Here is a 15,357-nt window from a genome sequence, read left to right as displayed (position 1 = left end):
CAAGTAGTAATGTTATAATTGAACATCTTTGTGCCTTAGCTTCTTCCTTGTTGCAGATTATTTATTAGGGGGAATATACTAGAAATAAAAGTCCTGGTCAACTAGCACTAAAACTTCTTTTGCACTTAATGAATATTGCCAACTAGTTAGCCAAAATGTTGTAATTATTTATACTGTCACTAGCTAAACATAGATGTACAAATTTAATTACACCCTTCTGCTCATGACAAGTTCAATAAACTACCTCCTCCACCCCATCACAAAGTCTTTATTAAGGGAGAAGATAAACTTCTCCATATTCCATCTGAGGCCAGCCTTCTGAGATTTCTAAGTGCTTTATATTTCTTTACCCAGATTGATTGAGAGTAATAATGTCTCTGCTTTCAGAGTAAACCTTGCTGGCAGGGTGACCTCACATCCAGCCCCTACTGAGCAGTCATACTAAAGCAAATAGGCATGAAAATAACACTACTCAAAGTCTAGGCCATCATCCTATTTAATTCTTAATCTTATTTAAAACAATATTTTCCTTTTAAAAGTGATGCTTGATAAAATTAAAAATTTAAATATGTATGTAAGGAATATTTCATATGTATTGTATTGTAAGGAATGTATGTAAGGAATATTTCATATATATTGTACTATATATATACACATACATATATAATTGTACATATTAAGAGAATATTGTATATTATATATAAACAGATATATATGTGCATGTGTAAAATTATATGTATTAGAAAAAGAAAAGATATATGTGTATGAATATATATATATATATATTTTTTTTTTTTTTCTCCTGACATTTAGTCCCCCTTTCTAAAGGCAAGCAATGTTAACACATTTTTGGTATGCTTTCAAATATCTTCTTGGTTTTTTTGTTACACAACTTTATTAGCACAAAGAATTCATAGTATATCTACTGTTTAGTAACTAGTTTTTTCCATTTTAGATTATATTTGATATGCATTTTCATATTATTATATGTGACATTTTTTTACTCTTTTTAAGTAAATGCAAAATTTTCCCTTTTTCTAGAGTTTCATAATTTTTTGTGTCAGTTTCTATCCCTGGACATTTACGTTGTTTCCATTGGTTTTTGGCATTTACAAAAAAGAAACCATGGTCAAATTTATTCATAGACATTTACATCTGTCTAAGTGTTTTTTTTTTTTTTTTTTTTTTTTGCGATACACGGGCCTCTCACTGTTGTGGCCTCTCCCTCTGCGGAGCACAGGCTCCGGACACGCAGGCTCAGCGGCCATGGCTCATGGGCCCAGCTGCTCCGCGGCATGTGGGATCTTCCCAGACCGGGGCACAAACCCATGTCCCCTGCATCGGCAGGCAGACTCTCAACCACTGCGCCACCAGGGAAGCCCCTGTCTAAGTGTATTTTAAGGATGAATTCATGCTTAAAATGAAATGGATGTGTCAATATGTACACATTAAAAATTTAGTTATAAATTTATATGTGGCCCTCTTATGCAGAAGTTGTATCAATTAAATTCTCATTTTAAAGTATGAGTACACATAGTGGTGTGCTGGTAAATGTTTAACAATGGGTTCTCTGGCTTTAAAAAAATTCCCTTATTGATAATGATTGACATATTCTGTGGTAAAACTCTTCCAGCCAATGACAGTTTCAAGCTATCAACATGATATCACTCAAGTCAGAGTTGGGCAAAAATGAGCAAAATTAGCTCTCGTGAGCCAGTAAAACTGTCTCCAACACACCACTGATTATGTTTTCTGAGAACCCTTTAACTATGGATGCTATCCAACTTCTAAACAGTTTTGTTTTGACAGATTAACAGAGGTATTTCTTTGTATTTTAATTTATTTAACAATAAATGGATAGTTTTTCATAGATTAATTGGTTATTTAATTGTTTTAGCTGTGTGCTCATGTCCTATGCTTCATTTCCACAGAATTATTCATCTCTCTATTATTGATTTGAACCCCTTCTTTGTGTAGTAAGGGAAGCATTCCTTTAAGTTGTCAATATTTGTCTCACTTGTCATTTATCTTTTAACTTTTGTTTTGATTTTGTTTTTGTGTGTGACATAGCTTTAATTTTTATGAAATCAAATGTATCAATCTTTTAGGCATTCATATTTGTAATAATTAGAAATGAATACATGGAAAAATTAATTATGTCTTTGCATGTCAGTTTTCTTACCTGTTAAGCCGGAGCTGATGGCTGTAAGATGTTTCTTCCCAGCTCAAAAAGTATATAATCCTTTAAAACATTTCTCCTTTGGTCCTTTTAAGCTAGGTTATTTCTCTGAGAATCAAGTCTTAGAAAAATTTCACTTAGTGAAATAATCCACCATTCATAAGCAGTATACGTGAGAACAAACCCTCAGTTGTATCCCATTCCTATTTCTTGCCAAATGTATTGGTATGTGGAAATTTCCCAACCAAATGACTAGGTTCTTTCTTAAAGTGAGAGTAGTGCCCATGTTGTGGTTCTACGGGGGAGGGTGTGTGTGTGTTGGCGGCGGGGTGAGGATCTGCTAGTGGGAGATGGGTTCTTCCTCATAGATATATTTCTTCATATCCAACAAGAGTTTCTGTTCATGAAATCTCACCAAATAATTCTTCTATCGTGTATTCTGTAACTTTTTCCTCATAACTTTCCTATTTTTTTTCATAAAACAAAAGACAAGACAGATGTAAAGATAAGCAACTTTCAAATCATGATTTCTTATCAGCTGTAGATGAGCTGTTTTAAGTAATATAGTTATAAGACCAGTAATCTTTTCTTTATCTTCAAATTCATACTTCGTTTTTCTTCCAGGGTATTAGGACCAGACAACCTTAGATGCAAGATAATAGGCTAGATTACACCACATAAGTAAGATACAGCTCAATCAGAAAAGTGTGTGTCTCTGTGTGTATGTAATGTAGCTGCAATCTTTTCTCAACTGGAAACTGGTTGTGTTTGAAAATGCTGCTCACAATTTTGGAATTTAAAATGTATTTGGCATTTTAAACTATGGTCATTAGGATCCCAGGTGAGTTCTTAAGTTTCTATTTAACAGATTATCTAAAAGAAAAAATATTAAGAGGAATTCTAAGGAACAGAATGTGGATCCTGGGAATTAAGCCGCAGAAGTTATTGTTACTATTCTCTTTGTTGCTACTCAAGGTTATTGAGGGCTGTAGTGAGAAAATGAATGAAGAGGTTTATCAACAGTAAGAGGAAGAGGAGATATATAAGTCAAGTTCTTTATATGTTCATTCTGCTTCAGAGCTCTGAGTCAGCAACAGGCAGATGTAGTATTCCAAAATAGTGATGCATTTCTTTTCTTTTTTCTTTCTTCCTCATGTCTCCTTCTATCCCTCTGCTCCTGTTGTAGCACATCAGATCCAAATTCTAAGTAACTGACATTATAGCAAGGTAAGAAGAAAGAACCAGGTTGAAACTGGTTAAGGGTAAGCAACTGAATCTGACAGGTAGGGAACTGTAGTAATTAGGAAAAAGCTGAGGGATAAAAAGAGAGTCTGCAAAACAGAGAAGGCAAGAGCAGTTACTGTTCCTCTGTAGCACATGAGAGCAAGTGTTTCCAAAAGCTATTTCTTTCTTAAAAATTATTTTTTAAAGTAGGTTCTCAATAAAACTGAGATGAAGGTACAGAGATTTCCATATACCTCCTGCCCCAATACATGCCTGTCTTTCCCCATTATCAACATCCCCATCAGAATGATACATTTGTTATAATTGATAAACCTGCACTGACACATCATAATCACCCAAATTCCGGAGTTTACATTAGGATTCACTCTTGGTGTTGTACATTCTATAGGTTTGGACAAACATATAATGAAATGTATCCAACATGTGGTATCATAAAGTATAGTTCAGCTGCCCTAAAAATCCTCTGTACTCTGCTCTTTATCCCTGTCTTCCCATTAACTCCTGGCAACCACTGACCTTCTTACTGTCTTCATAGTTTTTCCTTTTCCAGAATGTCATATAGTTGGAATCATACAGTTTTAGCCCTTTCAGATTGTATTTTTTCACTTAGTAATATCACTTTAAGGCTCCTCCATGCCTTTGCATGGCTTGATAACTCATTTATTTTTATTACTAAGTAATATTCCATTTTCTGATGTACCATAGTTTATCCATTCACCTACTGAAGGACATCTTGGTTGCTTCCAGATTTTAAAAATTGCGAATAAAGATGCTGTAAACATCCATGTGAAGATTTTTGTATGGACCTGAGTTTCCAGTTTCTTTGGGTAAACACCAAAGAACATAATCATTGGATTCTATGTTGAGTATGTTTAGTGTCTTAAGAAACCATCAAACTGTTTTCTACAGTGACTGTATGTATCATTTTGCATCCCCACCAACAATGAAAGAGAGTTGCTGCTCCACATCCTTGCCAGCATTTGGTGTTGTCAGTGTTCTGGATATTGGCCATTCTAATAGATGTGTAGCCAAAGCCTTTTCAACTTTATAAAATATGACTAATGGTGCTTAATAGCATTGCTTAAGCAAGAATAACATTGATTAAGCAAGTCTTTAATTTTACTTCAAACCAAACTGTTTTCTATTTGTGTTTTTGTTTAGCAGCATGTTACTGAATGGAGTAAATTTATAAAATTTAGGACCTTAAAAGCTTTGAGTCCATCTTGTACATTCTCTTACCAAATTCAGGAATCCCCTCCCCCACAAATTCTTTAAAGTTAGTGATACAGACACTGACTGCATAATTTCATTCATGAGACACCCTCTCTGTAGGGATCATTCTTTCAGTGGCAACAAGTGAGACAGTGAAGTAAGTGTTTGAACATATAGGCTCTAGGCAGATTGTTTTGTTCCTGCTAACAAGATCTTAGGCAAGGCATTGGACACCCTTTGTATTTCAGTCTCCTCACCCCCCAAAATGGACAAAATAATAGAGTATTTTAAGTATTGAACCAGAAAATGTATGTAAAGTGATTAGGGCATACTTGTCCCTACCTAAATCTTAGAAGATCCCAGTTATTATTATTAACTATAATTAGATAGAAAATAGCTTTTATCAAACTAAAATGTTTCCACTTGAAATCCACCTAATTTCTCTTAAGATTCTCCAGGTTTGTTAACAAAGGATGGAAAGGAGATCTGTAATGTAGCTCATGATTATACTACTACCTTTTTCTTCTAATTTTGTCCAAATTTAAATTATAAAATTTTCACTTTTAAGATTCATTACCAATCAGCTACATCCTGATTTAAATACACATATTATCAAAGTAGGAGGTGCCTCCAACCTGTTCGCCAGTACAGGAACATCTTGGGGGCCATCTGTGAATTTTTGTGAATACAGAGGTCAGAGCAATAGTTATTGTGCCCAAAGTTAAACCCACAGTGCAAAAAATCAACGCTCTCACTCTTTGCCTAGTTCATTGCCTTCCCATTATTATAACAATTTTCACTTTAAAAAATGAGTGAATAGTATTACTAAGAAAAATCATGAGGAATAAGATATTCGTGCTTTTCATGATAAGGCAGTCTCATTTTGTGGATTTTATTTTCTCATACAGACTCATGATCTACAATGATAGTTCATACCATTTGGTCAATCAGCGTTTAAAATATAACCAGTGGCTCAGAGCACTATGCACAACTGGTACTAGGGCAGTGTTGGAAAGTAGATGTAGTCTTACAAACAGTCAATCAACATCAATACATCAAATGTATGGTGATAAAGATTCTAGTCAATCATAAATAGCAAATATGAGGAAGATAACTCTAATGTTAATTGTACCAAATATATACATGGATGTTTTCATTGTGATATGAAGATTTCAGAAGGTAGTGAGACATTCCTTAGTACCTTTCATCTCTTCTAGTAGGAACAACAGCTTGTCTTTGTCACTGACATAATTTATGATTACATTTAGCAAGAATATAAAACATGTCATATCTCCTGAATATCATTGAGACCATTTTCTCATTGGCCACATGTTACTAATTGTACTTAGCTTTCCTTGGAAATTCTATATGTAAACTAACATAGAAAATGTGTAGAAAAATCTTTTAAGTATATTCACTTGTGGTTAGCTCACTAAATTTTAGTTTAAAATTACAAATTAGAACCAAAAATCACAGCTTCCAGTTTTTAAAAGAGAGCAGATTCAAAACTCTCTCTAGTGAAATTTTAAGACCCTGAAGGGTGAACAGTGGTGTTCTTAGGTGATAGCTTATAAGACTCTGACATGATGTATAATGAACCACAGACAATTCTTGAAAGATTTTACTCTTTTTTTGGAATTATCACAGAACCACACATTTATTGCGACTATTGTGGGTTTTTTAGGTTAGGTTATGTTTTAATCCCTCTTTGCTTTCTTTGTAGTGGAATTTAAGGGCTCAACTTGGTCTCATTACTTCTTTTGTGTGTGTGTTTGGGTGCTGAGTATTTTTTTTTTTAATTTTTTAAAAACTTTAGGGACTTCCTTGTTGGTCCAGTGGTTAAGACTCTGAGCTCCCAATACGTGGGACACAGGTTCAATCCCTGGTCAGGGAAATAAGATCCTACATGCTGCAAGGAGTGGCCAAAAAAAAAAAAAAATATTGGAGTATAGTTGATTTACAATGTTGTGTTAGTTTCACGTGTACAGCAAAGTGATTCAGTTATACATATACATATATAAACTCTTTTTTAAGATTATTTTGCCATATAGGTTATTACAGAGTATTGAGTAGAGTTCCCTGTGCTATACAGTAGGTTCTTATTAGTTATCTATTTTATATATACTGGTGTGTGTATGTCAATCCCGATCTCCCAATTTATCTCTTCCCCAGGTATCCTCTGGTAACTGTAAGTTTGTTTTCTACATCTGTGACTCTACTTATGTTTTGTAAATAAGTTCATTTGTACCCTTTTTTTTAGAGTCCACATACAAGTGATATCATGTGAGATTTGTCTTTCTCTGTCTGATTTCACTCAGTTTGACAGTTCCTAGGTCCACCTATGTTGCTGCAGATGGCATTATTTTGTTCTTTTTTATAGCTGAGTAACATTCCATTGTATATATGTATCACATCTTCTTTATCCATTTCTCTGTTGATGAACATTTAGGTTGCTTCCATGCCCTGGCTATTATAAATAGTGCTGCAATGAACATTGGAGTGCGTACATCTTTTCTAATTATGGTTTTCTCCGGGCATATGCCTCGGAATGGGATTACTGGGTCATATGGTAATTCTATTTTTAGTTTTTTAAGGAACCTCCATACTGTTCTCCATAAGTGGCTGTACCAATTTACATTCCCACCAATAGTGTAGGAGGGTTCCCTTTTCTCCACATCCTCTCCAGCATTTATTGTTGTAGATTTTTTGAAGATGGCCATTCTGACCAGTGTGATATGATACCTCATTGTAGTTTTGATTTGCATTTCTGTAATAATTGTTGATGTTAAGCATCTTTTCATGTGTTTTTTGGCCATCTGTATGTCTTCTTTGGAGAAACGTCTATTTAGATCTTCCACCCATTGTTTGATTGGGTTGTTTGATTTTTTGACATTGAGTGCATGAGCTGTTTGTATATTTTGGAGATGAATCCCTTGTCAGTTGCTTCATATGCAAATATTTTCTCCCATTCGGAGGGTTATCTTTTTGTTTTGTTAATGGTTTCCTTTACTGTGCAAAAGCTTTTAAGTTTAATTAGGTCCCATTTGTTTATTTTTGTTTTTATTTTCATTACTCTAGGAGGTGGATCAAAAAGATCTTGCTGCAATTTATGTCAAAGAGTGTTCTGTGCTTTCCTCTAAATTTTTTTTTTTTTTTTTAGCTTCACTGGGTCTTTATTGCAGTGTGCAGACTCTTCGTTGCGGAATGCACACTTCTCTAGTTGTGGTGTGCAGGCTCAGTAGTTGTGGTGTGTAGGCTCAGTAGTTGTGGTGTGTGGGCTTAGTTGCCCCATGGCACACAATATCTTAGTTTCCTGACGAGGGATTGAACCCACATCCCCTGCATTGGAAGGTGGATTCTTAACTACTGGACCACCAGGGAAGTCCCTCTGACAGTTTCATAGTGTTTGGCCTTACATTTAGGTCTTTAATCCATTTGGAGTTTATTTTTGTGTATGGTGTTAGGGAGTGTTCTAATTTCATTCTTTAATATGTAGCTATCCAGTTTTCCCAGCATCACTTATTGAAGAAACTGTCTTTTCTCCATTGTATATTCCTTCTTTTTTTGTCATAGATTAGGTGACTGTAGGTGTGTGGGTTTATCTCTGGACTTTCTATACTTGTCCATTGATCTATATTTTTGTTTTTGTGCCAATACCACACTGTTTTGATTACTGTAGCTTTATAGGATAGTCTGAAGTCAGGAGCCTGATTCCTCCAGGTCTGTTTTTCTTTCTCAAGATTGCTTTGGCTATTCGGGTTCTTTTGTGTCTCCATGAAAATTGTAAAATTCTTTGTTCTACTTCTGTGAAAGATGCCATTGGCAATTTGATAGGGATTGCATTGAATCTGTATGTTGCTTTGGGCAGTATAGTAAGTTTCACATTATTGATTTTTCCATTCCAAGAACATGGTATATCTTTCTATCTATTTATGTCAACTTCAATTTCTTTCATAACTATATTATGATTTTCTGACTACAAGTTTTCTGCTTTAGGTAGGTTTATTCCTAGGTATTTTATTCTTCTTGTTGCAATGGTAAATGGGATTGTTGCCTTAATTTCGCTTTCTGATCTTTTATTGTTAGTGTATAGAAATGCAAGAGATTTCTGTGCATTAATGTTGCTTCCTGCAACTTTATACCAAATTTATTGATTAGCTCTAGTAGTTTTCTGGTGACATCCTTAGGATTTTCTATGTATAGTATCATGTCATCTGCAACCAGTGACAGTCTTACTTCTTTTCCAATTTGGATTCCTTTTATTTCTTTTTCTTCTCTGATTGCCATGGCTAGGACTTCCAAACCTGTGTTGAATAATAGTGGAGAGAGTGGACATGCTTGTATTGTTTCTGACCTTAGTGGAAATGCTTTCAGTTTTTCACCATTGAGAATGATGTTTGTTGTGGGTTTGCCATATATGGACTTTATTATATTGATATAGATTCCCTCTATGCCCATTTCTGGAGAGTTTTTATTGTAAATGAGTGTTGAATTTTGTCAAAAGCTTTTTCTGCATCTATTGAAATGACCATATGTTTTTTATTCTTCAATTTTTTAATATGGTGTGTCACATTGATTGATTTGCACGTATTGAAGAATCCTTGCGGCCTCAGATAAATCCCACTTGATCAAGGTGTATGATCCTTTTAATGTGTTGTTGGATTCTGTTTTCTAGTATTTGTTGAGGCTTTTTGGGTCTGTGTTCATCAGTGATATTGATTGATCTGTGATTTTTTTTTTTTTTTTTTTTTTTTTTTTGTGGTACACGGGCCTCTTACTGTTGTGGCCTCTCTCGTTGCGGAGCACAGGCTCCGGACATGCAGGCTCAGTGGCCATGGCTCACTGGCCCAGCCGCTCCGCAGCTTGTGGGATCTTCCCACACCGGGGCACGAACCCGTGTCACCTGCATTGGCAGGCGGACTCTCAACCACTGTGCCACCAGGGAAGCCCTGTAATATTCTTTTGTTTGATATCGTTATCTGATTTTGGTATCAGGGTGATGGCAACCTTCTAGAATGAGCTTGGGAGTGTTCCTTCCTCTACAATTTTTTGCAAGAATTTGAGATGGGTAGGTGTTAACTCTTCCCTAAATGTTTGATAGAATTTGCCTGTGAAGCCATCTGGTCCTGGACTTTTGTTTGTTGGAAGATTTTTAATCACAGTTTCAATTTCAGTACTTGTGATTGGTCTGTTCATATTTTCTATTTCTTCCTGGTTCAGTCTTGGAAGGTTGTACCTTTCTAAGAATTTGACCACTTCTTCCAGATTGTCCATTTTACTGGCATATAGTTGCTTGTAGTATTCTCTTATGATCCTTTGTATTTACCTTCCTATCTATACTTTGATTTTTTTTCTTCCACCAGTTGCAGTGGTTTGTGACAGTGATTGTCCAAATGTTTTTTTTCATTGCCCTCAAAGATAGACGTAAAGGGTCCATTCATTTTAAGCACTTTATTGTATTTTCTATGGAAAAACTGAGATGTTCTAATAAACACAACAGTAAATGTACACAAGTCATAAATAACAATGTTCACATAGTGAGGCCGTGCTTTCACAGTACACCCTCACTTAACAAATTTATGTATAATTTCTTATTTTTTCTTTAATATAGGGTTTTGAATTTGAGTTTTGTGGCTGCCATAAAAAATGATTTTTTCAAATATTTGACATAAAAGAGGATAATTGATCAAAGACCAGTCTTCTGGATTTTGAGATCCATCTACGTGTTTGAGCTGAGATATTCTCCCCATGGTGATGACTGAGCATGGCAAGGATACTAAGTGAGATACAGGATTCCTCTACCTGGCAACTTGGCCTTAAAGATTCCCCGTCAGCCTTGCTGAACACCCTGGAACTGCACTGCATTCTAAGACCGTCCTCCCCACTTTCCTTCCTTCCTTCCCTCTCCTTTTCACAAGGGTCAGAGCTACACCGCAGTCCTGTAGCTGTCGCAGCACCACCTCCGTTCTTGCCCTTTTACTTTGCCCCCCACAGGCATTTCGCCTAATAAATCTCAAGTCATTTTCTCCGTATTGAAATCTGCTTGTCAGATGGCATGAACTTATACATCCCTTCATGAGAATTTATCCCATTCCATCACTGAAAAAAAATGCTAGTTTAGATAAAACAAACATGTAGAAGGAGTAAAAATTAAAAAAAAAGTTAATAGGATGTTTTAGTAGAAATAAGTAATATTTAACCTAAAATACCCTAGGAAAAGATATTGTGGTTATAAATTAAATATTCTAGTAAATGTTTGCATTTATTGAGTTTTAGAGATCATGCATATATAGGTAAGTTGTAGTTTAGAAAAGGTTTATTAACACCTAGTTGATAATTTCTTAGCAATCTTTATAGATCCTAAGGGCACATAAAAAGAGGCATAAAATTACTTGCCCTTGTCTTTAGGAAATGTGCTCAAAATACCTCAAGTTAAGAGGAGAAGATTAAAAGTACCCCTAGAAATTACAGGCTTCACTATCACAGATTCTATCTTTGTTCTGTCACTTCTGATACTTTAAATGATCCACACTATTTTTCCAGCTAAACTTTGGTTTTTTATCTGAGCCATGCTGTTTGAAAACAGGAAGAGAAGCAAAAATTGACAAACCACAGTAAAGTGTTATCCTATCAGGAAGGTTTAAAACCACTCTACCTTCTGTTTTAATTACCAGTGACAAACTAGGCTTAAAACATGTCATAGGAAATGTCACTTACTAATTAATTTGTTTCACCTTTGTTGAAAAACAACAATCCATATTAGGATCCTGATATTTGTTGCTTAGAGAAAATGCAAATCAAATTGTTCTGGTTCCAAGCATATTTACAATCCTCAAATTAAAATGTTAGTTAATACGTTAGCTGTTACGATGGTTTCCATAAAGTTAAAAGAAGTTTAAAAGGGACAATTTGGGGCTTCCCTGGTGGCGCAGTGGTTGAGAGTCTGCCTGCCGATGCAGGGGACACGGGTTCGTGCCCCGGTTCGGCAAGATCCCACATGCCGTGGAGCTGCTGGGCCCGTGAGCCATGGCCGCTGAGCCTGCGCGTCTGGAGCCTGTGCTCCGCAACGGGAGAGGCCACAACAGTGAGAGGCCCACGTACCGCAAAAAAAAAGAAAAAAAAAAAAGGGACAATTTATGTAATGATCCAGTCACTTAGGATTGTAATAAATAATACACAATAATATTCTCTAATACAGTTAAATTCTGGGCTTATTAAAAAAGTATAGGAATTCCTCTCAGACTATGGAAAATACAGCAATGATGAAACAGAAGATAATTCCAAACAGAAGGATTAGAACGAAGAAATGAAAAAATCTAGGAGAACTAGAGATGTGTATCTGGAAAATCAAAAACATTTAATTGGACTGGAGTCAAAGTTCATGAAGAGTGTTTTTAGGAAATAATATTGAAAAAGATAAGGCTCATGGAATATGTTGAATGTCCCAGTAAAGCCTGTATTTCTGATTGTTTAAACCAGTGTTTCCCAACTGGTATACAAGGAGATATACACTGAATGCCCAGAAATGGGGACAGTTTCAAGGAATTCTCTATTGTTGAATGTTTTTGAGAAGTGAAGAGGAAAAAGACTGAGGAAAGAGATTGGATGTATAAATAATAGCACCATTTATTGTTTACTGGTACCAACAATTGTGGCAAGTAATTTACCTTCATTTATCTTATTTAATTATCATAATAACCATATGAGTTAAATATTGTATTGATTTTGCCTGTGAGGAATGGCAGCTTAGCGGGATTGAGTTACTGTTTTAGTCATTTGTTAAGTAACAGGAACTAGATGCAAACACAGATCCGTAGGACTTCAAAGCCTGTTTCTTAACCATTTCACTGTTCCACAGAATTTGTGACTCTTCACAAAATCTACATGAGATGATTAAGGAGCTAGGAAGTGAATAAATGGTCAGAAAATAAAGCAACTAGAAAAGAACTTCTTTTGAGAGGCCTTGAGGTTTTGAGAAAGGAACAGGATCAAAGCTGTTTGGGTTTTGTGGTTTGCATAATGGTGTGTGTCTCTTTTGTCTCCAGCCTTCCTTTTTTGCACACTTTGCCTGTTTTTCACCCATTATAAATGTCACTAAGTTTAATGTGAACTATTGCCTTCCCCTTGACTGTTTTACATTATTGTAGTTAATGCTTAAAACATCTTTGTCCCTTATCCAGGGCATTCTCATCTTTTACCAGAAACTGAGGGATGAGGTCTTATATTTTCATTTTTATCCAATTTCAGGTAATGCAGTTTGGGGCAAGATGCATTGTCTTTCTTCCTTAAAAAGGATAACACAGTAAAATAGGGATGAGGTTTTTTGGGTACACGTAATTTTAAAGAAAAGTCCAAAATCTGAAATCAAATGCAGATTTGCAGCAACAAAGAAAAGCTATAAAACTGAAAGAAAAAATCTGAAGCCAACTCATGAGAATGAGGCAGAACTTGAGGAGAACATTGTCCTTTGGGAGATGTGAGGGCTGAGGCCCAAAACAATGGGAGTTATAAGATCCACAGCTTGTCGTGGTTTCCTGTTACCTGTCAGTACTTACCCCAAGCCAGGTAGCCTAGGCACAGAGCAGGTAAATCACCAGCATTGGTGCAGTTTGGGATTGCCTAGCTCATCCAGCTCTAGCACAACCCAGCAGGGAAAGCTGATCAGTGGTCACAGGTGGAGATTGGGGAAGGGGCACAGAGAACCGTTTGCTGATGAATATGTTTCGTATTTTGATTGTGGTGGTAGTTTCGTGGATGTATATATTTGTCAAAGCTCCTTTTGAACTAGGTAATGACCTTGGTGATCATCTGTCAGTAACTGCCACAAAAGGAAAAAATGATATTTAAAGCTGTCAGCAGTGTTTTTTAATCTTTTTCCAGGCAAAAATGTTTTTTTGTTTTAATGGAATATGTTACGGGGCATTTTATTTTTGCAAAAGAAAAGCCCAATTGCAAGCTGTTATGGAGTAATTCAAGCTAAAGTACTCTGCATAATAATTTAAAACTTTATCTTAATTGTAGACTATTTGCATTTCTAAAGTTTATTAAGATTTTGATTGGAGGTGAGCAAGAGCCTGGGAGTAGAAAATAACATTTTCCTCCATCATTGCAGTAATCTAGAGAAGATGAAGGTAGAAGTGAGGTTCAGAACATCACCATTGAGGGAGATAAACTGGCCCTTGCCATCTGACAGCAGGAGAATGGACAATAAGACGAGAGAGAGCCAAAAAATTCACCGTGTAAAGACTCATCTTTTGTGGTGTCCAGAATTTATGGCCCCTGCCTGTTGCTAACATTTTCTTTTTTGTGCTGTAATTTCTTCCTGCTATCTCCAAACTTTCACTAAATTTGGTTTAGAATTACAACTTGGACTAAGCAGAGTTTTGTAGAATTAAGGGAGAAATCTGCTCCTGTGTATGGAGTAAAGAATTATGGGCAGACTGAGAAAGCCAGTAACTAGGTTATCTGCAGTGTCTGGAGCAAAAAACCAGAGCCCTTTCACTAGTGACTAGAGGATTGTGGTCTAGAAATACTTAGGCACTGGAACCCAATAAAAACTAAGAAACTAAGATTTCTGTAGTCACAGAGCATAGATATTCTTAAAAATAGTTTCCTTGTTTATGAAAAAGGCCTTCCTTCTTCTTCGGTGGTAGAATGAATATTTATGGGATATCAGAGTTAATATATCACAGAATATAAATACATGATTCCAGCGCTATACTTTGAGTTAATTTTTCCTATTAGTTTGTGTCACACATTTCTTGGTTCTGACTATATTTACTCAAAATAATATTATAATATCCAATTCATACATTTTTTTGGTAATATAAGGTATATGAATGTTCTCTGGGAACTCTAAAGTACTATACAAATATAAGGGGTAAGCATCCATGCTGAAAATCACAAATACTCCTAAATATTAATATCTTATTGTCTAATAAAAGATTAGTTTTCTTTTTGATGTTTTGTGCATTCAGACAGTTTCTGTATCCCTGTACCACAGAAATCAGTAATAATGTTTCATGTCAAATGAAAGGAAATGTGGTTTGGAAATATTTTTATTATTTTTTTCCCAATTGGGTCAGATGAGGAAATGTTTGCTTACCCACTGCTGTAGGGGAAAGAGTTCATATCTGCTGAATCACTAGGCTAAATAGTAGAGGTGGTAATCAGAAATTGCATCCAGGCTGTTATAAAGGTTAAAATCTGCTCAAAGCCATGAAAATAATTTAAATTAAAAAAGGGAGCTTGCTCTTGCCATGTTGCTCTGTATACATTCAAGTCGAAAGCACAAACTGTTCATTTAAAAACATATTGAGTTATCAAAATGCAATGCAGAAATATGATATTTAGGTAGAAAAGGTCAGATTTTAAAAGAAGCAGGAGTCTCAAAAACTTGAAATGTCAAGATTCTGGGGAAAACTATGAAATGATTTTTAAGCTTACTATTTGATTAAAACTATTTCTCATGAAGTATGAGGGAAATGCAACATAGCACACTTTGATACAGATCTTTGTAAAAGTTGTGAGTGTTAAGTTCTTTCTAGGGAGTAGTATTTTGGGGGCACAGAGTTGGAGGGTGTGTTTGAAAGTATGAATTTAATAATGAATGCTACTGCTTTGGTAATCTTGGAATTTGGGGGAGTAATTTGGCATCTTTGGAATTTTTAATACAAAGATAACTCTTTAAATGTGTATGAAAATACACCCAGACCTTCTTA

The sequence above is a fragment of the Globicephala melas genome, chromosome 3 (genome assembly GCF_963455315.2).
Source record: "Globicephala melas chromosome 3, mGloMel1.2, whole genome shotgun sequence".
In the NCBI taxonomy this organism is placed as follows: domain Eukaryota; kingdom Metazoa; phylum Chordata; class Mammalia; order Artiodactyla; family Delphinidae; genus Globicephala; species Globicephala melas.
Note: the sequence above shows the minus strand (reverse complement) of the source record.